The 24,931-nt window shown below is 39.4% G+C and overlaps 1 protein-coding gene across 9 annotated transcripts in view; it reads left to right on the top strand.

Moving 5' to 3' along the window:
- CHD2 (chromodomain helicase DNA binding protein 2) overlaps positions 1-24,931 on the top strand; it is a 92,511-nt gene that overhangs the window by 10,893 nt on the left and 56,687 nt on the right. For 2 of the 9 annotated variants that reach the window (XM_054214817.1, XM_054214816.1), the window contains 5 exons: positions 1,879-1,959; positions 10,966-11,037; positions 11,771-11,860; positions 15,957-16,017; positions 21,503-24,696. The gene's annotated coding sequence lies outside the window, so the exon portion shown is untranslated. Of the gene's footprint in view, positions 1-1,878; positions 1,960-7,882; positions 8,310-8,814; positions 9,267-10,965; positions 11,038-11,770; positions 11,861-15,956; positions 16,018-21,476; positions 24,701-24,931 lie in introns of those variants that run through there. The other 7 variants (XM_054214822.1, XM_054214814.1, XM_054214825.1 and 4 more) reach the window with 6 other exon arrangements.

The following is a 24,931-nucleotide window of genomic DNA, read 5'->3' as shown; positions in this document are numbered from 1 at the left end:
ACCTGGAGTGATTCCACTGACCTAAATGTAATTACTCAGCTCTGAATTAAAGGCACAGGCACGTAACTGAAGACCCATATATTTGGAGTAACAAGAAGAGATCAAAATCCCAGCTTTTGTTATTAATCTAAATGTTTCTAGACCTTAAAACAAGACACATTTGTAGAGAGAGGTAGTAACTTCTTGTGAAATCCGCTATTAAATTTTGAAGCAAGTAAGTTGTCTTTTGGGCATACAGAATCTTGTTCAGGTCTTCTGCTGGGTGAAACTGCGATGACAGTTGCAGTCAGATTGTTCAGACAGTGATCAGGTGCTGTGGATGTCTCACCCAAGGTGTCTTGCGTCCCCTTTGCCGCTTTAATTGTACAAAAAGCCATTGACCTAATTTTGCGACAAGACTCTACCAACGGTGTTTTCTTGGGCTGATTACGTTTTTTCACCAGCTCACCTTCTAATACTAAGCTTTGACTAAATATGAAAAAAAAAACCCAAAACATAGTGAATGATTTCAAGCTGAGAGAAGATTATCACCGTTAGTGGCTTGGTCAGAGCGAAGGAGTATTTCTTTCAGCATGCAAATCTGTTGCCTGCAACAGTTAAAGCTGCTAAATCTGGAGCTTAGATGGAGGACATGCCTGATGTGCACAAAACCGCTCTAGTCCCTAGGCTGATGAGCGCTCCTAGATGGATAAAGCTCTGGCAGGAGCCAGTTTATAGCGAACTGACTGCAGGAAGAAAATATAAAAGCTCACGGGAAACATCAGTCTGACACAGAAGCTATTTCTGTTCAGGTGACATTCTAATCCAAGTGTGTCCCTGATATAGCATCACTACATCAAAAATTGATGGGACTCCACATCTAATAAGTGTTGACAAATACGAAGAAGTTTGTTTTGAGCTACAAAAATAAGGGGTCTTCTCTTTTATGTATATGGTACGTTACAACAGGGTGATTCAGGGCTTCATCAGACTGTCTATAAAATAAAAAAAATATATGCTTATAAGATTTCAGAAAAAAGGCACAGTTTCTTTTCACTGCATGTGGCAATTTGCTGCATAATGCATCATTTTGTCAACTATTATATAGCAATCAATAAAATGCCTTATGGTGCTACCTGCACTCAGGAGACAAGAATGAAGATTGTTATGGAAACAGGCTTGAAACTTGCTTGAAATAAAAATCCCAGTTCTATACTTGCGTTTTTGGAGGCCCGGGTTGTTTTTCTTTTCTTTCTAGAGTAGCTGTAATTCATCTTGTTCGATTTGAGTGAAATTCATCATGTTTGCAAGGCTAGTATGAAGCCCCTGTGCCTCCACGATTTATCAAGAAAGTATATTTGTTGTTATGCTCGTCATCTAAACTTTCCAAAGTATCCACTAGAACTCAGATGGAGAGTTAGTAGAAAATAAAAATTAGAGCTTATATTTGGGGGGGAGGGGTGTCCTTGATTTTCATGTGTAAATACATATTTGTGCTAAGTCTGTTTTCCTTTTTCTGATTATATTCCTCAAATACTTAAGCAATCAAACTTTACTGGCTCATGTTTGCAGCAAATAAATTTCAAGGAGAGACAGATGAATGCCTTCGGAAAATGAACTTTAAATCTGCACAAGGAAGTAATCAAGCTAGAATTTCAAATTATCCGGGTTTAAAAAAACCTCCAAATTATTATTAATTTCATTGCCAAATGTATTTTTTCCCAGCTACGTTTAAAATCCAAATACTCTGAAGATTTTGCTTAAAAGTTATAAAGTGTTCTCTTCTGACTCTTTACGTACCAATTGTGTGATATATTGGAAAGTGAGAGAACAGTATCTCTGTTTTGAAACGTAAAATTGGGTATGGCTCTCTTAATCTTGCCAATGCTTTTTTTACAGACTCTTGATAAAACAATGACCGCCTCCCAGCTCAGCAGAACACTCCTATGACTCTGCAGACCATATTTTCCAGCTAGAATGGTAAGACAAAGAACACTGTTAGCAGCTTCTACTCTTTAAACAGATTTAAAACCCCACCAATATGTCTAATCCTTGCATGTTTCCAGTCCTGCAAGTATCCAAGCAGCAGGCTTCATCAGTAGGGAGAAATTAAAGTGTGTAAGTCAAGTCGCAGAACCTGCCTTTGCTTGCTATAGCTACAGGTATTAAAGTTCCTGGGAAGGTGCACATTACTTTCTTATTTGCTGTCAAAGGTGATTCCAGTAATAAGCAAAGTTGCATCATTCTTTTTCTCGTAAGGAGACATGTAATACCTTGTTAGCACTTACAGAAATTCTAGTGTCCAAGTAGGGACAGGCAAAATGGTCAATCAGTATTTTTTCTACCACGTCCCAGTCCTCTTATAAAAGTTTGTCAAGCCAAGCACAATAGTTTGTTACCTAAAAGTTGACCTGAAAAAAAACCAAATAACTTCTTACAGGTAGCAGGGGTTAAAAAATGGGGGTAAAGAAACAGATCCGTTGTTCCAAGCTCCAGTGGCTTACTTTAAGAAGCAATTAAACATATTATTAAACAATCACAAACTGTCATAAGATTTCATCAAAATAAGGGCTAGTGTATCTTTCCCGCTTTTCTTATACCTCTAAGACTGCTGTTTAAGGCAATCACTCTATGTTAAATGTTGACCAAATACAGTGTTAAATACCTTGACAGAGGTGGTTACTATTTCTTACAGTTAAGATGGCAACAAGGGATAATTAGAAGATGATCTGTAATAACAACAAAGAACTTCAAGTTTCAAACCTCCTTAGGAAAAGTGAACTTGATTTCTCATGAAAAATATATGTATATTCCTTAGTCAAGCTAATAGAAAGCACAATAATTAATCCTCTCATTAGACAACAGTTACTGGTCTTTTATTTGCCGTATGCTGTACAGGAACTCATGCAAAACTGAAATAGCGAAGTGGGTAAGTTTGGGAACTCTTAGATCCAAAATTTGAGCTCAGGCCACAAGATCACGTGTACAGGAACAATACTGATTCTTTGATGCACTGTGACCAACAAGTTAAAAATTTGCTTAGGAAAGACAGCTAAGATATTGGTTCCATTTCTCAATTCCATTACGTCCTTATAGTTTTTATTGATAGCTTATTTTTCTTTGGAAACAGGAATAAAAAGCTGAATCTTGGTTAAAATTGCTTCATTTTGAATAAATTGAAAAAGCACTGGAGTTTGGCTTAGCAGACTGAAAGTTTTTTTTTCTTTACCATATGTTTATGACACTGATAGGATTTTGTTTCTAATTACTCTTGGTAATAAACCTTTTTCTTGCTGCTCGCAAGGTTCATCGTTCTAAACGCGAGCACCGAAAAAGTGCTAGCAAAACCACCATATTAACATAATCTTAGTTTTCAGTGTTAAATCCTAGAAACAAAAAGGGCGTATGTAAAAGTTCTCTCTGTGTGTGTGGATGTGTTTGCAATTATTCATTACAGGCTGGAACAAAAGTCTGGATTTGAATTCCAGATCCAGCCCCGGAGCAGAATGAATAGCATGAGCTGATTGCTAGAATTGGGTTTTACCCTTGCTGCTGCTGTTGCTACTGCTTGTTTTGTGACAGCAGCAAAAACCTTTAGCCAGGATCAATATACCATAATCATCCTCACCCGTCACACAGGGAAGTTGGTTCCATGCTTAGAAGAACTTTGTCTTTATTTGCATTTCTGTCTGTTGCTGTTATTCCGTGTCACGGCTGTGAGAAGCCCACAGATGCGAGCGGCGCAGGCATAGCTGGATTCTTGAAGCATCTGGGCACGTTGCTCCAAAATCCCAGGTTTTCAGCAGTGTGATAGAGGGTAATTTCTATCTGCCTGCACAATGACTTGATTTTAATAGTGAATTACTGAGGAAGAAAACAGAAGGGGAAAAAAAATAAAATAAAAGATTGTTTTAGTAACATGTTACAGGTTACATACAAAAATAGAAAATAGGACTTTATTCAGGACAATGACAATTTCTGTGAACATCCAGTTTGGAGGAAGTTAAATGCCTGCCACAAAACAGCTTGCTGTGTTCAAAGGGCATTTGATATCCTGTTTGCGTATTCTCTATCGAAATAATCCAAACTATTATGTTTGGCTTCAGGCCTAGAAAATTATTATTGATTTCTCCCGAACAGTGATAGAATTTTGGTTGAAAAAAAGTTTGGTGACATCGCGCATCTCTCAATCTTGTTTAGACTCTGGCTTTTCACTTCAAAAGGCAGATACAATACTTAACCATTTTGTCAAATACGGGTGTTAGATCTCTCCCTTTCCATTATATTTGTGTCACCAAAGAGCTATATGCTACATTTGCACCTTGTGTATCACAAAGAACGAGCTGCTTCACCAATCTTTTGGTATCCTCTGGTACAGAGGGCATGTTGGGGTCGGCAGGGAAGGGACACCGTCCTGTGAAACTACAGTGTGTTTTTGCGTGTCGTCCCTAAGGGATAATAACAATCTTCACGGGAGCTGGGGAGAAGGAAAAAAGGTTGTAGGAGAAAATAGTTGGAGTAAGTATCAGAAAGTGAGGTTGTGTGTATCTGGAATGCTAGCTGCAGATGCAGTCTCAGAAAATAGTTCCCAAATTAGTAATGGAAACGTTAAGTTGTCTCGTTATTATCAGACATGTGGTTCATAAAACATGGCTGAAGTATTTGGTCTAATGATACACAAAGCAAGGAAATGTGTTCTCTAAAATAGAAGAAATAAACGGTATGAAGGAATTTGCAGTTGTGTAGAAATGCTGAACTTAGACGGAAAAAAACAGGGGTAACCACAGAGGCAGTAGAAATGAGAATTTTGTGTTTACACAAAACTGACCATGGGCGATAAAGAAGTGAAAAAGGAGACCGGCACTATTCTACTGTTTAATTAGGAAAAAAGAATGCAAACAGATAGACTGTTACTGGTACATGAACAGCAAAGTTGTCTGACAAGTACTGCAGGTCTGGAGAGAGTGATACTTATGTTCATGTACATGTAACTCACTTGAAGCCAAGAAACAGGGGAGGTAATGGATACTTGTGTAAGCTTTTTTGGAGCTGCTTTAGGCCTTGGTGGCCAGGAAGCAAAAGAGCAGTACTGAATATATTTAATAAGGATATTAGACTTCCAGTAATTTTTCGGTTACACGTAACAGCAATACAGAAAGTGATTTCCAAAACCGCTTCTGTCTGTTAATGTATATTTTTTTAAAAGAGGAACAGTCTATTGTGTTAGATTCGGGTATAGTTAGAGAAAATCAGATAACAGTTTGAGCATACAGGTTAGGTCTTGTTCAGTTACAATCTTAAACTCTTCTGCCTGGAACTACAGTACTCTTAAAAAGTGCAATTATGATCTTTTTTCTCCCTTTCATGTGGTTATTGCAAGTGATCACACTTTATATATCTTTCTAGAAATGTACTTGGATTCTGGGAAGAAACAATAGAAAGACTGGAAATTGTACACTGAACTTCTCATCTTGATCCTTACTGTGAAGTCATACCTTGCAGCGTCGGCTGAAAATGCCTGCATGACTAAAAGTGCTTTTGCTGTGCCCTACTTTTATCTAGTTCCCGCCTTATCCTTGGCTGCCTTTCCCCTTTCTTCACCATTGGTTGTTTTCCAAGGAGGACAGTATCTGGGTTGTGTCCATGCAAACACCTTTACATGCAGTTACGCATGAGTAGCTCCAGTGAGAGCAAGAGGATTAGCCTTTGCAAGAATCTGAATGGGAATGAAGTTGCAGAACAGGCTTCCTGCTCTGCATAGTCTCCATAGACCAGAAGTTCAATTCTTTTTCTTGTGGGGGTGGGGAAAAAAGGCCTTTTGCCCTCTTCCTGTGAGAAGCAGTATCTGCTCTTTTGCTCCGCCATTGATTCCTTGGATGGAGAGTCCCATGCTGCGGTACCTTTATGTGGGCCACCATTCCTTCTTTGAAGATGGTAACCACCTTATCACCACTCTCTACAAGCCAGTAGATTTGTGTGTTCCTCCCCTGCTATGCTATACAGGGAGGTCAGCTTTTCTCTGTATTTTTAAAGGAAATACATCTCTTGACTTAAAATCATTTCTCCTCAGGGACATTAGTGAGCAGTTCTTTTCAGCTGACCAGCTACTTCTGGCTTTCCCAGGACCCAGCTCAGGAGATCGCTGCTAAAGTCCAACTGCATGATTTCAAGTGCCGGACTAGCTCCTGAGACCTTCCACAATCATTTTAAGCATTGTTGGTTTAATTGCTGCCATAACTACCCACGTTATTAGTATAAAAAAGGAAGAATAGGACTCCTTTCTCTCTGCTTTTAATGGAGTAAGCTGTGCAAATAAAAGGAGGAGACAGGCATGCATATCATTCAAACTGACTGCTGAAGTATGTAAATATTAATTATGCTGTTCTGTCAGGCTTGCTGGGTGTGCCTCTTGCAGAGGAACATCATAACCAACTGTCTGGGGACAGGCGTTTGTGACAGTGACCAAGAATGTGGGGGATGCCCCTCTATTGTGCTGATATCTGAAGTGGTTTCCATGGCAGTAGTCAAAATAGGAGGCAGCGTCCTGGTGAGGTTGGCATACGAGACAGTTTCTATGGTGTTGGCTAAAAAAAGTGCGATACCTAGTTTTATTTGCGTGTCTGTCGTGTTTTTGAGAGGTACGAATGAGGGCTGGGATTGCTGTTGCAGGTGGGCAATGCGAGTGCTCTGGCTCTTTCCACCGGCGGGGCTTAGGAGCGGGTTCAGGGTGTACAGTGACGGAGGCCCAGGGCAGTTGGCTGTACTTTGGTCAAGAGAGCAAAGGTTTTTGTGGCACCTCTGTCTGTGGTGAGGTGGAGCCAGTGCCCAGCCCTGGTGCTGGGTGGGCTGTGCCAGGGCCCCGGCCAGGCTGCCGCATATAGAATCATAGAACAGTTTGGGTTGGAATGGACCTCTAAAGGTCACCTAGTCCAGCACCCTGCAACGAGCAGGGACATCTTCCACTAGATCAGGTTGCTCAGAGCCCCATCCAGCCTGACCTTGAATATTTCCAGGGGTGGGGCATCTACCACTTCTCTGGGCAACCTGGGTCAGTGTTTCACCACCCTCAGTTGTAAAAAGTTTCTTCCTTCTATCTAGTCTAAATCTTCCCTCTTTTAGTTTAAAACCATTACTCCGTGTCCTATCACAACAGGCCCTGCTAAAGGGCTAATGTATCATAGAATTATCGAATGGTTTATGTTGGAAGGGACCTTAAAGATCACCTAGTTCCAACCCCCCTGCCATGGGGCAGGGACACAGGTTGCTCAAAGCCCCATCCAGCCTGGCCTTGAGAACTGAGGTCTTTCTGCAGGAATGGCAGATAGGGAACTGGGTCGTTAGGCGAGGGGTGTTTACAGGCCAAGTTAGGGGGGTGCGCCCCTGTGTAGGTCGGTGCAGGTTGGCGAGGGGCGCCTTGGGCAGGCTGAGGTCTGAAGAGACATCTGAAGCGTGGGCTAGGAGAGAAGGCGGTGCTCAGACCAAGCAGGTCACGGCTGCGATGATGCGGGGTGGAGCCGGGAACGCGCCGGACAGGTGGGGCTGGGGAGCGGGTGGCAGCAGGGCCCAGGGCCGCCGGCGGGGCGGGCGCTCCGAGCCGGCTCCCTGCCGCCCTCCTCCCCCTGAGGGGAGGCTTGTGCGGCCGGGGCACGAGCCCGCGGTGGGCGGGGTGTGGGGCGCGAAGAGTCGGGCGGAAGCCAATAGGAGCGCCGAGGTGGGGGAGCGGCGGCGAGGGCGACCAATGGAGGCGATGCGCGCGCTCGGACTGTAGCGGGGCGGTCGCGGCGCGGCCAATGGAGGAGCGGCGCGCGGCGCGCGCGCGCAGCCGAGGGCGGGGCGGGGCGGAGGGATGGAGGGGGGGCAGGGGCGCGGGCCCGCCCCTTCCTCGCCGCAGTGAGTAGTGAGCGGGCGGCCATGTTGTGGGGGGGGGAGGGGAGGAAGGAGTTGAGAGGAGACGGGAGAGAGTCTCTCACACACACGGCACAAGATGGCCGGGGAAGCAGCCGCAGCTGCGGACGGGCTCCCGGGCGCTGTCCCCGCCGCTCGGAGCGGGGAGGTCCGGCGAGCCGCCCTTGGGTGCCGGTCTCGGCGACCAAGTCGGGCCCAGCGCTCTGAGGGGGGTTGCGGGACGACGGAGGAGGGCGGCGAGCCGGGCTGCCTTGCCGGGGCTGCCGACGAGCGGAGGGCAATGGCGCCGGGCTGCGGAGCTCTGCCCGCGCCTCTCCCTCGCCGGGCAGGCGCGGGGCTGCCCTTCACCGCGGGCAGGGCGAGGAGGGGAGCAGCGCCCCGTTCTCAGGGCCCCCGGTGCCTGCCGACGGGCTGCTCTTCGCCGGGTAAGTGCTTGAGTCTCTTCGCTTCTCATTGTCCTTTGTCCTTGGGAGGAAAAACAAAATGTCCTTGGAGCCGGGAGGGGGAGGGGGCGCCTGCCTCTCCCTGCCCCCCCCCCCGCCTTTCCCTGAGGGGAGCCGTGGGAACCCCAGCTTGTCTCCGTGACCCTTTTTTGGGGGGAGCCTCGCAGTTTCGGGGGGGAACGGCGGGAGAAGGGGTGCCGCAGAGGGAGCCCGGCTCGGCGACCGCCCCGCTGACACTCGGCGGCTGCCGGGCTGCAGAGCGCTTCCCCCCCCGCCTCCGCGGCTCCTGCAGCACCGAGCACCCCGTCCCCCATTGCAGCAGGGAGGACGGGGGGGCAGCTGCAGACGGGTCCCCCAATGCAGCAGTGGGGAGAGGGGGGGCTGCAGACCTGTTCCCCTCCAGTGCAGCGTGGAAGGGGGGCATCTGCAAACCAGCTTGTAACTCCAATGCAGCAGTAAAGGGGGGGGGGAGAGGTGAAGGCTGGACTACATCATCAGTTAAATGTTTAGCCCCAAGCCCATGTCTGTTTAAAGAGCATTTGTTGCCCATTGCTGCTCAGAAGGGGATATGTTTTCGTAGTTTGTAAGAACAAAGACGCCATGTCCTTTTCTCTTAAAAATAAAACTTGGTGGTTTTTTTGTGGGGTGTTGGCTTTTAACTCTTTCTAAACCAGTAGGAAAAAAACAGGCTGCGGATAAGACAGCTTAGTACTTTACTGAAACAATAGGTAGAAATTTACTTCACTCGAAAAACAGCAGTTCAGGTGCAGAACTTTAAAGCAAACTCTTAAGAATTACGTGCAAGATGATTTTGCAATTAAAACGGCAGTACAAAAACTTACAAGCTTAAAAAAAACAAAGCTCGGTCATGCCAAGTCTACAGTTTAAAGTTGGCAAAATACTACAGTTGTGATTTAGACGACACTACGAGAAGAAAAGGTAGTTACTTAAGTATGAATTACATGCTAAGGAAACGAATGGGTTTCTGTGTGACATTAAAAGCTTTTAAAAAACATTTATTAGGTGTCAGTTTTGGTTTTAGTATTCAGTTTATGTATTTTTCAGGGAGCTTGCAGTAATTTCTGTTTATGTAGCTTTTTTATCGTTGTTTCGATGGTTAATAATTTAGAAGTTGTACAACACCTATTGCAAGACTTTCTAAAAATGCAAGTTTAAATGGAATGCCTGATGTTTGTTATGCGTTGGCTCGCATTCGGCAATTACCAATTTAAGGATAAAATGGTAATTCTAAATGCATAAAAAGTCACTGTAGTAGAGAAAGATGTAAATATATGAAGAACTTTAGTTTTAATTGGAGATTGTGTATAGCCACATTTGTTGAATTTATCTGGTGTACACTTGTACAGGATTATAAAACTCCGTGCAGGTTTTAAATATTGCAATTGGAGGTAAATCTATATTTTTCTGGTACTTCCTCTGCAAATACGAATCCGTCATTACAACAATGAAAGTTGGCTTTTTTTTGAAATATAAAAACAAGTTTCAGTGACTGTTGGACTTCTATCACCTTTATGCAGAGTGTTCGGTATTTTTATTTTTGATTTGGATTATGGTGGTTTTATAACCCCAGCAACAGTTCTGCAGTGTAGAACAGGTTCTGACATACACACTTTGCTGAAAAGAAAGTTCTAGCTTTAGGTGGGTGTCTGCTGAATTTTTCTTTTTTATATATATATATATTAGGGGATAATTTTTAAAATAGCTTTGACTTGTTTCTTTCAGTTACTGAAAATAAAATAGCAGCTAAATGTCTCTGAAAGTAAATTGCTCTTAATTCTTAATGTAGTTTATTAAATGATTTTGTGGTTTTATATATATAGGGTATACAAATTTTAATTTGTATCTAGATATCTTTTAAGGTAACATTAAAATGTTATTTTAATTTACCCACGTATTTACAGGATGATTCCAAACTTCTAGAGTATGAAATAGTGGTGATAAATATAACTGCTGCAAAATAAAATATTAAACCTTTTCACAAAAGGCGAGAAAAGTTGGTTAAAGGTAGTGCAGATATGGTGTTCCTTGTGTTAAAGAGCATAGTTTAGGATCTGATTAAAGGTTAAAGAAGTTGAAGGACAAAGAAGATAATCTTTTTTGGGGAGATCAAGAAACTTATGACTTAAAATTCAGAGATGATGATGACAGAAGCCATTTTAAAATTACTTTGCTATCACTAGAGGTTATATTTAATTTTGCATAGGCTACTTCTAAAGACTTTCATGTGGACAAAAAAAAAAGTAGAAGGACCGACAGGTATTGTGTGATAAATTACTCAATAAAAAATTATATCTTAAATTGGCTAGACATTTGATCTTTAAGTCATTCAAAATTAAAGTAATGGGAGACAGAAGAGCAGATTGCAGTTATTCATGCAAAAATATAGACCATGCATGTTATATGTCAGTCACTCTTCATCTCAGTGTTTTTCTTCAGCCAAGTATGTACAGCCACCCGTACTTTTATTTTTAGAGTTGAGTTCTAAAGATACAGTTACTGCTATCATAAGTTTTTCCTAACCTAATAATTACCTAAAGATCAATAAATTTCAAGTGTCTGACTTGTTTTGCTTTTCTAAAGCAAAATGCTGAAAATTTCCATACTTTTTTTTTTTTAGGTAGAATTCCATGAACAATACCTTATTTCCTGACTGGCTTCCAGAAGAATCGTTCATACCTTATTTTCTTAGGTAAGAGTGGTTGTAACTTATGGTAGTATGTTAATTTTCTCATTATTTTTTTTCATCTTGGGATTTGTCTTTTTGCTACTGTGCAGACGGGAAGAAGAAAAATCTCATTTTTAAATTGAAGGGGAGACATTTTGTAAATCATCTGTACTCTTTAAAAGCCTTGTTTTGCAGATATGGGTAGACTGTCTTAGAATAATGTGATCTTTATGCTGCTACTTCTGTATAAATTTTAGTTTAATAAAGTTATTAAATAAGTGGATTGTTATTTTTTTATATATATGTATACACATACACGTGCATTATATTTGTTGGGAAATGACAGTATTTTCATATAAACCCAGAAGTTCTGTGTGTCCCATTTTACCAGTGAAAACATGCATTGAACTTTAAAAATTGTTTGTTTTTTGTACTTAATGAGTTTGTAGCATTAACGCTTGGGAATATTGTAGAATTTGTATATGATAGTAATAACCCTAGACTTCAGGTATTCATACAGAAGGAAATTTTTGGGGCCTGTTTCTCATTTTTGAAGACCTGAATGCTAATGCTTGTTAAGGATAGAATATTACATTCTTGTTCTGTAGGTAAAATTTTTATTAATTGTAAGACACCTTACGTGTTTTGAAAAAGTTCACATCAGTCAAGAACTGTAGGTAAAATCTGTATGTACCTTTTGTTTTCATACAACCATGGTTTTGTGTTGTGTTTTTTTTCTTTTTTTTTTTCTTTAAAGGCTATTACTGGATATTGTTCTCACTTCCAAAGAGTCAGATGGCTCGTTGGGTGAAAGACCTTGAGCAGATTTCTGTACTGTGCATACCAGGTATGTTATACTGTGTTAGTTTTGTTGTTGATTTTTTAAATTATCCTGGAAGTAGTTTTTTTTATCGAAATAAACATTGAACATTTAAGCTACAATGTGTATTATGTATTATCCTGTTGAATTTTCTTTCAAGTTTTAGTGCATTTGAAAACTGTTAGTATGTACTAAATACAGTAATGTTAATGTTTCCTTACGCATCTTGTAAGATTTTTATCGTCGCTCATAAATAAGACTTTTTTAAAAAATCCGAAATGATCATGTCAGCACGTTGTAAAATAAAGCTGTGCTTGTGAGAATTGCCATCTCTACTAAGGACATTCAGTCTAATCAAACTTCAGAAATTCTTTTCCTTCAGTTGAAGATACTGGTTCACTAGCAGGTGACATTCATAAGCTTTTCCTTTCCAATGAATTGTTTCTATACAATAAACTTCAAAATTCTTTTTTCAGTGTAAATTTTAGTCTTAAAAGCCTAAACCTGCACCCAGTCGTTACGAAGTATCTTGCTGTCCTTCTTGCGGTATAAACAAATCAGCTTTCTAATGTTTGGGTTGGTTTTTTTTACACTTTAATGTAATGTACTGCATTTAGAGACAGAGTAACATGTTACATTTGAATCCTGCTTTCACCACTGTGTAATTAAAAGGTGGGAATCTTCTTTGCCTATCTTAACTGGTTCCTTTTCACAGCTTACCATGCTAACGTACTTCAGTACATATTCAGGGCCTCCAAGTGTAAGCCATCTTCATGAAGACACGTGTATCAAGATTCTCAAAAATCTCTTGATAATTTGCCTTTAAAATCATGATAACTTAAGAATACAGATCTTATGAACCCCTACCTGAGTGCAGCTGTTCTCGTTGTCTTGGAGGAAGGTTTCAGCCTGTTCATATAAGAGAAGTCATATACCGATTTTTGCATAAGCTTTTTAAAATGTCTCTTTAGATTGTAGTAAACCTGTACTTGCAATAAGTCACTGCTAATATGCAAGACAATTCAAATAATATTTATAGATAATAGATGTGTACCATACACCATGGACAACATGCAACAAAATGGCTAATGAACAAGATTGTTAGGTATGTTCTAGAACTTCATTGTGTAACTGTCTGATGTGAAGTTTGAGAACTAGAAGTTTGTGTTAGAAGTGACCTGGTACCTTGAGAAGGACAGCAGAACATATATGGAATACCACATGAATTTTCAATTTAGAGGGTCAAAATCTTCAAGTCTTGCAGTCTATTACGATAAAGGCAAGACTAGCCTGATTCACATAAAAGTCTGATAGTAATGATGGGATTGAACTTGTCAAACTCAAGATTTGTATTCCTGATGTTAAATCCTTAAATTTCTAAAGCTGCAACTTTTAATTGACCTGCTCTTTAAAAAAATAAAAAAAATATAAAAAAGACAGTGCTCGAGCAGGGTCCTCTTGAATGGCCTGAGCATTTTATGACGAATATGAAATTGAGCAGTGTGATCTTAGATATTTCCTGTATCATAATGATGTTTGTGCTGAATAGATATTATAATAAAAACATTTAAATGTCCCTTGTTACTTTTGTGAGCTCTTTGGAGCTACCTTTTCTTGTAAGAACAGTGTGTTTTCATCTAGTAAATGGCAACTTGATCTTTAGGCTAGGTAGACCTCAGTAGGATAGATGCACACTTCTGGGGACTTGAGAAAAATTTTAGTTCATGACCATCCTACAGCATACTAATGAGGATTGATGAGGTCAGAAGAATGCTCTCTGGTTGAGTCTTTTTTTGGCAGAGGAAGCTGTTCCTCTGTGGTGATAAAAAGCCATACTAAGTATTCTCATAGAATTAATTTGTAGCATTGACAGTTTATGTGGGAAAAACATTGGTGTGGTGATATATATCATCTTTGCAGAAATCCTTCATTAATTTATCCTGAGAAAGAATGTGGTGTCAGGTAAATAGCTTTAAAGCATCTGGCCTCACCTCATGCTGTAAAAGGAGATACACTTTCCTCATTCTTAGAGCTAGAATTGCCAATCTTTTGGTAAAGGAGTCATGGACATACAATGCAAGGCATGTTTTATGTGGTATAGGCTGTACTGTACTTGTGAGACCTCATTCTACAATTTAAAAATAAATATAAGCCACAACTATAAGATTAACTAAAAGGAATAAAAAGTAAATCTATGTTTATTTTTAAGTTGGGGATGGATTTTTTTTAATCACGCAAGTTACAACAACTACTGTGAGTAGTTTGATTAAAAGATTTTTAGTTTGACATTTATTAAAAAAAATGTTAAATAGGAAATACAGGTGTTAATCTGAAAGGCTAATTTTTTTCAGCTGAAACTTGTATTTACTAGCTTTATAGTTTGCGGCTTTTGGCATAAGCCTTCAGCTTTTGTGATGCATAGTATATTTCAGGAATTAATGTGTTTTGGATATTAAAATTTGAAAACTCAAAATACAGTGGTATATTTTATAAAGGTGGAAAAATGATCGTTCACATGATCATACGAATGAAATGTAATACGTTATTAACTCTTGGTTCTGTTTTTGCAAAACTCATTGTTTGGTTCATCCGTTCACTTAAGAGTAGAGAACTCTTACTACTACTGAGTGGTACCACCCTGACAAATATTAGATTCCTTTTGCAAAATTTTGCTGAGGTAAGAACACACTCTGGTTGAGTCTTAATAACTTTTTCCGTAGAGGAAGCTATTCCTCTGTGGTAATATAAAGCCATATTAAGTATCCTCATTAAAGCTTCTATGAAATTACCATACCTGGATGTTAACTATAAAATTAAAGAAAACAGGAACTGCCTTGAATGCAGAGTATGTATGTTTAGCTGTGCCATAAATTATTAAAAATAAGTTGAGAGCTGTAAGTTGAAAATCTCTCAATTGTTAACTTTACCTAGGCTTTTTGTATTAAATTGTAGTTTCTCAGTGGCACTTTTTTGAGTGGAACGGCATCTAAATGACAAAAGAAGATTTAAAGGGCATAAGTAAACGTCTTTGCCCTCTTCGTGGCTTGCGCTTTGTATGACTGATAGATGCCTCTTGGATGATCAAAGTCCAGCAACCATGTTGTGTTTCTTCTGCCAAGTGCCTATCCACCATTTTAGAAGTACATCAGTCTTGTGCTTCCATTTAATAGTAGCTGTTGGATCACATTTTAAATGCTTGTTTTCAACCTCTAAATTTCATGTTCATTTGGATATTCTGCATGTTTGTGCCAGTTTCCTATAATTTTTTTATCATTTCCCCTTTCTAAAGGGATTTTTTCCATATTAATCGTTTCAAGTAAATTGCATCAACAAAGAAATTACAATTCTGTTCATCACAGCTTGCTTTCGTTTCCACATCTGAGTAGCTATCAATTTGAAGAGGAGAACTGAGAAGAGTGTAGAAAATTATGCACAGTATATCACTGAATAGATCCATTAATTTTTATGTATTTGAGGCTATATTCTAATATAAGTAGATTCTGAGAGATCATGAGATCTCTTTACTTGTACAGGTTAGGTGGATAACTTGTATGCCTCTTGATAGTGGATGATGTGGATTGCCAATAAGTATTTTTAAAGTTGAGTTTTCAAATTTGGGCCTTGTCCATATAGAGATAACTTTGGGATACAGAGAAGAGAACTTGTTCCGTGTCAGCGTGTTAAATAATGCCACTGCATCTAGCTGATATCACCTCTTAGTAAAATGAGTATTTTAATTATTTTTATGTGAAGGGCAGATCAGTTCGTTTCAGCATACTTCCATGTGATGCCCAATTTTCTTTTTCAAAAATTGCAAGAAGGATTTTCTTGTTGTTGTTGCTTTGTTTCTTAAGGGATTTGCATATAAGACTGGGTCTGAATTTCTTGGGTGGTTTGCACAGGTTCTTTGTTAACAGGTTGCCTAGTTCAAATTTTTTATAAAAATGTCTTTTGTGCTATATGCTGTGATGTGCTGGGGATGTTTATTTTATTTGGGATAGGAATTTTGTAATAGTCTTAGGCTAGTGCTCTGGTCTTCTAGGCCCTTAAGTTGTTCTCTTTTTTTTTTTCATTTTTTAATTTTCTTTTAATTCAAGTATTTAATATATCATTTTCCCTACAGATGTGTTGAGGAATTGATTTACTCACTGTAAGCAAAATAACTGCTCTTGATTGAAGCACTGGTAAGTTGTTATTCTGAGTAACGTTTACTTTTTAGCTTTAAAAAAAACCCAGTGAACACACGTGGCTATAATGTGGCTATAATGTTTAACTTGCTGAAGTTTTTGACGGAATACATCCTGAAATTCCTTAAAGTTTGTCTGTGTGCACGTGTGTGTTTCTAGAAGGCTTAGTTAGAAGGACCACAGGAGCATTCTTGCTGGGCTCTTGGGAAGTGAAGCTATACTTGGATAGTTCTCACAACCTGTCTCAATGGAGAACAGCTTTCATATCTAATTGTAGTTCTTTGGTCTTCTGCTTCTGTGATTTAACTCCTTATTTTGTTGAGAAGTATTTGCTCATTCAGAATGCTTTGGTACACAAATGTCTGTCTCTACTAAGTACTACACACAATTTGGATAACATGGTGTGGAAAGTATCATAGCAGGAAGAATATGTCTTACAAGCATCTTGTGTTGTCCTTTTACACTTCTGTCAGGATCAGTGAGGGTCTTTGAGCAGATAGTTACTGTTTTCTGTTCTATGTTCTGGTTCTGTTCTTCATTCATACCATTTTCTGCAAAGCTGAACCTTTATGTAATGCTGATACAGTTTTCTGTATTAAACTGCTAGCTGTTAGACTTCATCTAGGAACCATTCACCATATAGTCAAAATACAAAATTGGCGGGGTTGAGTAGAAAAACACATTCAGTTTTATATTGGATGAATATGGGGATAGGATTTTCTCCAGTTTCCTTTACTGAAAGGAATTTGGTCTTGATGACCTTTTGCTGTCTCTAGCACATTCTGTGGCTCTCTTGGGAGTTGTCTCTGGAAAGACCCAAGTCCTTTTGTCTTCTTGTCTGATTAAAATTCAGACTCTTTGCTTCTACAGTTTTAATTAGGGCATCCATTGCATTTTGTGTATGTGAATCAGTTTTTTTAGTGGGAAGCTCTATTCCTGTAGAACTATGCTTCAGAATATATGCTTTTCTTTAAAAGAGACAGTTTCTTGGAGACAGTTCTTTCAGTATGACATGCTACCTGATTGAGTAATGCTTTCCTTACACTGTAGACAGCTTGAGAAAATGTTCCAAGAAGGAAATATTCTCTTGTTTCGGTGAAGAGATGATAGTGATTTTTAACTGTCCAATGGCTACGTATGGTAGCAGAGACCATCTATGCTGCCTCAGTCGCTAGAAAAGCGGCTACTCCCAAAGTCCCCTGCTTTCTTCTCATCTACTCACGTGATGTGGAGACTAATGTAGAACTCTTTGGAAAGGAAAAAGAGTGTATGTGGGGGGTAAGGTATAAGTCTTGCTAGGCTATATTATCCTGGCCTTGTGCTGCTTTTAGGTACATTTAATTTTGAACCAATTTTATCACTGAGTTTTCACTCCTGAAGCAAAACAGTAGAATTCATGAACTTTAAGGAATTGCATTCTTATTGTGCGTACTTGTGCTCAGTTTTGATGATCTTTGATAAGTGTTTTATCTCTTCTGCTGCTGTGTTCTGTAAATTTTACTACTTTGTTCTTTCAGAAGTCTTAAACTAATTATCACACTGTAGGTATGTGTAGAACAGCATATTTCTCACTATGTTAGAAGTAAATGTTACTCCTTCCAACTCTTCCTCAAAACTCTTCTTGTGCTGTCCCCTGTTGCCTTTTTTCCCCAGTCACTGGCTATAATCTCTAAACATGTGACTCATGTTCCATTTTTATATTAATCTTCATCTGTTTCCTGCATCTTTCTGTGTGCATTTTTCTGTTTCCTCTCATTGGATTGTAAAGCAGTTGTCAGATCTGGTTTCTTGGGCAGGAATTTGTCTTTTCAGTTACACACTGAGTAATTCTTCTATCCTCTTGTGGTTTATAATCCTTGCCCAAAGGAAGGGGTGAATGTGAAACTCTTAATTGACTTAGAAACAGTTGTCTTCAAAAGAAGTTGGCTTCAAAATGCCTTTGTAAAAACATCCAAATGTATGGATCTTGAAAAGATCCAGTATTACCCTCTGGTAAACATAAATAATGTTTAGTTGAAACACTGATTTTTAATTATCTTTTTTTAATAGAAGGGGGTGAAATATTTGAAAACACCAGGAGCTTCGTTGAAGTTGGCATACTTTGCTTAATGCAATAAAATTTATTATTTAAAAAATAATATCCACAAAAAACAATGCATCTGTGAATAAAGTCACATCTTACCTGAAATTAATCTCTAAATCTGAGAAACTTGGCAAACAGCCTTTGTTAGCTAAAAATACCTGATCCTACATGAGTTGTGCTTTTACTGCTGTGCCTGCTGAACATCTAGTAGTGGTAAAAGTGGACTTAGGACTGTCCAGAGTACTTAGTTGCTTTTAACGATTGGACAGAACATCATTATGGACTTTAGAAGTCAATAAAGGGCACGTCTGCTTTTCCCTGTAGTGTCAAAGTTACCGAGATGTGTCTTTGAAAATGAAAATCTTGCTTTAATGAACTTTGAAGTGTAGAACTTCAGGTTTGGTTTGCTCAAAACGTCATCCTGTCCATTCAGCTCCCTCTGTTGGAGTGAATTCCCCTTAATAGCAGTAAGTTTTAAGTTCAAACCTCAGTGTGAGGGATTTCACTCTGGAAAACTTTGTGCCTTGGTGTCTTGCGCCCTTGCGGTGATGCATGGACATTCTGCGTGTTACTGACCTTCAGCCTCAGACTAAAGAAACGCAAGGTTTCCATAGCCATGAAACTGCTGAAGCTGTGGATTTGGCCCTAAGAGATATCTTTTATTGCTCTGGCCCGGTAATAGGTAGAGCAAACAAATAAGGAATTACAAAAAGCCTAAAGAGAAAAACTTTCTGAACTCATATCTTTCAAAACTGTTGCCTTAAACCTTAGGCATGGTTGGGAATGGTATCTGTCCGTTGATACGGAGTGTCAATATGTTACCAGTGTTTTGAAGGAAACTTTGAAAGTGTTACATGACTATCCAGGTTCCTTATTTATTGCTACCAAAATCCTACATTTGGAAAAAAATACAGTAAATAGAAGATAATAAAGCTTGAAAAATGGGATGATGCCTAACTGATGTTAGAGAAGGAATGAAATATTAACATCATCTAGCAAAAAAATTGGGCTACTCAATGGATGCCTTAAGTGTAGGATCACTGCATATGTCTTAGTGGTGAAGGAGTGTATTTTTGCAACGTTATTGAAACTCCTCAGTAAAATGTGTGTTAATTCATAAATAAACAAATGCTGAGAAATCTTTTAAAGCAAATGTAGATTTCACATGAAAAATGTACAGATTGCTATTAATATTTTGGCCATTACTGTGGCATCTTTTTGATGTATGAATAACTTTTAGAATAAGGGCTGTTGTAGCATCGTCTTAATTATAATCAGTAGTTATATCATCAGTTCCGTATACTACTAATTATTTTACAAGGTCAAGAGAAGTGATTAAAACGAATATGGCGAAGTTACTTGCAAAGTTTTTGGTACAACATAATGCAAGTGAACCTAGTAGGGAAACTTGCCCTTGAATTTACTTTTGGCAGATCTCATTAGTGTCTAAGGCAGAAGGCTAACCCAACTGCAAAGGGCTTTTCAAGGCTGATTAATATGTAACCAAATGACGTTTTTGAGAGCTGGGGAAAGGTGATGCCAGTAACTAAATTTCCTTATGTTAAGCTTCTTACAATAGCTATAAAATTTTTTTTAATGGTCTTATTTATGGGGTTTCCACTGTGCTCATGTTAGTACTTCTGAATATTTGATTGTGACAATAATAGACAACTGTCATGGTTTGTTTTTTGTGTTTTGGTACTTTGGTCAAGGCATTGGCATTAAAAATTATTCAAGGTTTTAATTTATCTTTAAATGCCTAGATGGATTTGAAATTAGGCTAGTATACCAAAACAGCCCCAAAAAACTGTTTATTCAGTTTAGTGTGGGGAAAAAATATTTTAAAATATTTAATTCCTGTCTTAACTGAGGATGAGTTGAATGCTTGAAACAAAGAATTTCTGCAACCTTTGAATGTTCAATTTCTGAATCTGAAAATATGAAGATCCTGTGGTTGGATACTATTACAACTATGCACGTTGCACAATGCAGAGCAAAGTGAATTACCAGATCCCGTATTCCACTTCTATGTGTTGTCATTCTTTTCCCTTGTATTTAAAATGAGGAATTCTATAGAGGAATATAAGACAGTACGTATGGGCAGTTGTGAAAGTTGGACTGAGGCTTGTTGCACTTGTTCCATTGCTGTTTGATTTGCTATAACTGGTTATTTTGAAATGAGAATGGGGAAACTGGAATGATGAGGCAGAGACCACTAGATGGCTCCACTGATTTTTGATGTCCTGTGGGTAATTTCTGCATCACTTTTTGTAAGAATCTGCCCAGGATTATCAGGGGAACAACATAGTGGTGAAGTTGGCTTTCAGACTAAAATGAGATTAGTACACATTCAAAAGAATAAATTGACGCTGGAGTGCAGATACTAAAAACCATGAAGACATTTTAAAACCTTTTTTGTATGTCAATCTCTGCAGTTAGCATTGGTTTTAAAATGATGTTTTTAACACTTAATAACTGCCTGTACTTGATTTTTGCATGTTAGGAGGAGTAGTGTTTTGGTTTTTTTTTTTTAAGTACATGGGCTTATTTTTATTGGAAGAAAATGTAAAGATGGGTTTATTTGGTTTGTATTTATACATGTGGAAGTCATTTGATCAGTTTGGTTTGTCACTCACCTGTGGTCTTGGTTGCTGTTATATGAAGAGGAAAGTTGGAATATGGATCAGGAGTAGTATGGTGGCCTTGCTAAAGGCAACTAGTGTAACTTGTTACCATTTTCATCTGATTTCTGACATGTCCTTTCCCACCAGTAACTGAACCAGTCATTCTGTTTGCATATAAGTGTGCGTTTGCTGTTGCACTGTATGTCTTTCATGAGCTAGAAGACTGGGTTAAGATGGTGGAATGTCATCTCTCTAGCCACCATCTGTATATAGGAAACCAGTTTTCATGCCTATTACATTGGTTTTGATGGATCTATGTCTTTGAAGAAAGGAGCATGGACAGTAGTGGAAAAAAATTGGCTTAGTATAATAACCTTGGTTTTCCACTAAGCAGTGTCAGCTTTAGTAGATGGGTCGGTCCAATAAAGATGGTTGCCAGAGCAAATATCTTGGATTTCCCGCTATTGATTTCTCTAGTGTTTTAACACTATGGAGAAATTTCAAATGGAATTTATGGAGCCTGAAAGGGTTCTTGAACTTCTAATCATTCCTCCCCTACTTCTCTATAGTTTTGGTTAAAGTTTATATTTTTGACTCTTGAACTGATGATTTGACATTGTTTGTTCATGATAAAATTAGATGTTCTGGAATATGTAATAAGGAATGAAGCATCAGTTATATGTTTAAACTATCTTCAAGGTACAGTAGTTGAATGTCTTAGTTTAAAGATATGATCTGTATTCCAACAGCATTTTTCTTTTAATTTTCCATAAAGAATCCAATCAGATGAAGAGTGTCAAAAGGAGTCTACGAATGAGACACCAAGATGGCAGTTCCACTGTTGATTGAGAGGTTGAGGAAATGGACTAATGCATGAGTGCTGTGATATGTCTGTCCAAGAGAAGGATGTTAAAACGTGGACTCTCGTGTTATTAAACCAGAGAAGATCTGGGTTGTGATCATCCTATCAAAATGGACTTTGCACTTGAATTAATGAGGGAGGACTCTATCAGTGACTGTCCAATGATGGATCTGTTTGAGAACTGGGTGGCAAAATTTTCCTCTTGGGTTGTGTATGCATCACAGGCAAATTCGTTTGGTAAGAGATCTGTTGCTCCCCCTTTGGAGAAAATGTAATGTTTTTTTAAGTGACTTAATAAAAGGTTTTGGTTTCTTTCACACTTTGTGTTTGTCCTTTCTGGCTGAATATTTTTTTATTGTGTTGATATTGAAGTGAGTTACATTTTTGGTTGCTATTAAAGTGAAAAATACTTTGGCTGCTAAGCACTAAAGGCATGGTAAAATTTTGTGCTATACTTGATTTAAAATGTGGTTTTCATTTGCAAATTGTCTTCACTTTGCCATGACTTCTGATGAATTTTTATTTGCTGGTTTGTTCATTCAGGTGCTTAAAGTTAGGGGTTTTTCAGGACCTGACCTATTGTCAGGGTACTATTTCTGCTGAATTTTCTGAAGTTATTTTAAGATGAAATTGATATCAGTGGAAGGCTGGGAAATACGACAATAAAGGAGTACTTGAATGTTTTGTGTAACCTTTTTCGGTATGCTTCTTTGGTTGTGTATGGGTACAGAAACTTTTCAACAGATTTCCTGGACAACATACTTCCTAAACAGTCTCTTGTGTCTTCAAATTGTTCTGTACAAGCGTCCAGTCTCCTTCACCGCTATTTGATGTAGACTTAGCTGCATGATACTGTACCATGTATTTGATGAGAAAAAAATGGAGTTGCTTTTGATATTGCTACAGATGACGTGTTAACCTTTACAAATTAATTTTAAAATGGTCCTGATGATCAACAAAGCAATTTCCTTTCAAGTTTCTTGTGGATCAAATACTTAAACTGTAGCCACCTTGCTATGTACGTTTCACCTGAAATTCATAGTTGTCTTTGTTTTATGCTGGAGGGCCAAGATGACAAACCTGATGCTGAGATAACCTAGGTGTTTTCTTTTAAAAACAAACACAAAATACAGACAAAACCAAAACCCCATTGTTTGTTTAACCATTTGGCTTGCTCAGAGTTCTTTGTAAATATCCGTTTTTACCATGATGAATTGTTCATACCTGTTTAATCTTGTTATTCTGATGATGCACGCTTGCTCAGGTTTGGGTTTGCCATGTGGTATATGGTGGAGTTGGATACTGGGACCAACCCATAGGGATGCCCATTCAGATGAGTGGATTTCCTTGGTGTTCCAAAAATTGCTTGGAAGGGTCTTGCATAGTGGTTTTTAGTTATTGTAGTTTAGGAGCAAGGGGTCTTCTGTAAATAATTGCTAAAGTGAAAGTCCTTAAAATGGACTGTGGCAATGGAGTGTACCTGCTCCAACCTTGATGTGGAAAGATGATAGGTTGTTGGAGGATGCGAATGGCAAGTGCGTGGAGGAGTTGATGGGGACTCTGTTGGTTCTGCTGGTAGAAGGTGATGTTTTCGGGCTGTTGGGATGCTGTGCCATGGATCGTCCCCATAGGAGCCCAAACTAACCCATTACCCCTTTTCCCCCTAGTGTCTGATTTCCCTGTCTTGTTGTGATGCTTACGCATATGCAAGATGTCCTTGCACTTTAAGGAGTCTGTTGCTTGTGGGAAGACAACTGGTGGTCAGAATCCAGGAGGTTCAGGGATGCTTGGATTGCCTCCATTTCCCCTGGGATACATCCTCTCGATAGTAGGATGTTGTATTTGACGTGTTGCTTGATTTCCAGTTCTACAGCTCAGCTGTTATATGGCTTTAAAATTAACATGTCGTGTTAAGATCTGTTAACGAACATGAATGGGTTAAGGATGGGAATTAGAAATAACCCTTTTAATGGTGTCAGCCTTATTTTACAGTAGTGCCTTGGTGTAACCGGTGAAAATTGTGTAGCTGTTGGATTTTTATTGTCAGGGAGAACCACTAGGGAGGCGCTGTTGAGCTGGAGGGGGCTTCCAGCAACGTGGGGTTCTTGTCCCAGCGCCTGAAGCCCTTGTCCCATGCTTTAGGTGCAAGCCTTGGGTGACAAATGGTGGAGCTGTTGTCTGGGGCTACTGCCACTGAATGGAGAAAAAGCTACCCCTTGGGTGGGCTGAGCCACAAGGTGGGTTGCTGCTGGCTGCATGGCTGTTAGCTCCACTTCCATTCTTTCAAAATGGCTTGTAAGAGCACCACTTCCTGTCCAGGGAGGAAGTAATTTTAGCCCAGGCACTGAAATATTTAGCAAATCTTTAAAACAAAAGGCACAAATTCCATTTCTTTCTGGTTTCAAAAGGGTGTCTGAGCCACATGGGGTTAAGGTGCCCCTTCAGCTGGGGTAGTTGGAAGAAGCCGGGGCTGTGGGGCTAGCAGGCACCCTTTAGGTGGAGGCTATCTCTTTTTTTGGTAGAAATGAAGGGGTGGGTCTATGGTACATCACCTGAGTTGTGGGGTAAATGTAGAGAGTGTCAATCAAAGGCAGAGCTCAGAGCTGGGAAGGAGCTCTAGATGGCGGCTGTGCCTTAGAGAGAGCGCGCTCAGCTCCGTGCCTTCCCCAACACTTTACGCAACTTTCCCTAACTTTCGGGCAGCCTCAGGGGGCCCCCACAGCCCCTTGCCTCTCCTAGGCACTAATCGGGGGCCGAGCGGACCTTTTTCGGGCAGAAAAGCAGCTTTTGAGGGCTCCTTTTTCGTGCCTTGCTGGAAAGAAGAAGCCGTGGAGAGAGCCCAGGTCGTTGTTTTTCCAGCTTAGAAGCCATGGCGTACCTCCATTTTTGTGCGCTCTCCTAATGAGCTTTTTCCCCCGGACATTTTTCTACTAATTATCGCTTCTTTTGGTTTATCGGCAGCATATTTTTTGGGATTAGAATATATATTTTTTTTCATTCTCTGAAATTCGTATTTTATCATTATAACGCTAAATATTTTGGATCTAATGTTTTTCCACTACCCGAAACTAATATCGACTTGGTCCTGGCGGCGGTGCATGGATCAGGTAGGTGAGCAATTATTAATAATAATTTTTAGATTTCTGCCGTTTTGAGTACTTTGATTTTCGACCGATTTGAGCTGTATTGGGATGACGCAATAAGATACAGAGATTATTTGCATCCAGTGTTACTTTGGGAAAGTTTGCAGGATGCTCCTCTGCTGTGTTTATTCTCGGATTTTTCTTCTAAAAACGATTATTTATTTTAAATCTCCGTTTTGCCGTGTTGATCAGTGTTGTG

The sequence above is a fragment of the Rissa tridactyla genome, chromosome 9 (assembly GCF_028500815.1).
Source record: "Rissa tridactyla isolate bRisTri1 chromosome 9, bRisTri1.patW.cur.20221130, whole genome shotgun sequence".
Lineage (NCBI taxonomy): Eukaryota > Metazoa > Chordata > Aves > Charadriiformes > Laridae > Rissa > Rissa tridactyla.
Note: the sequence above shows the minus strand (reverse complement) of the source record. Positions and strands in the feature narration are given on the sequence as shown.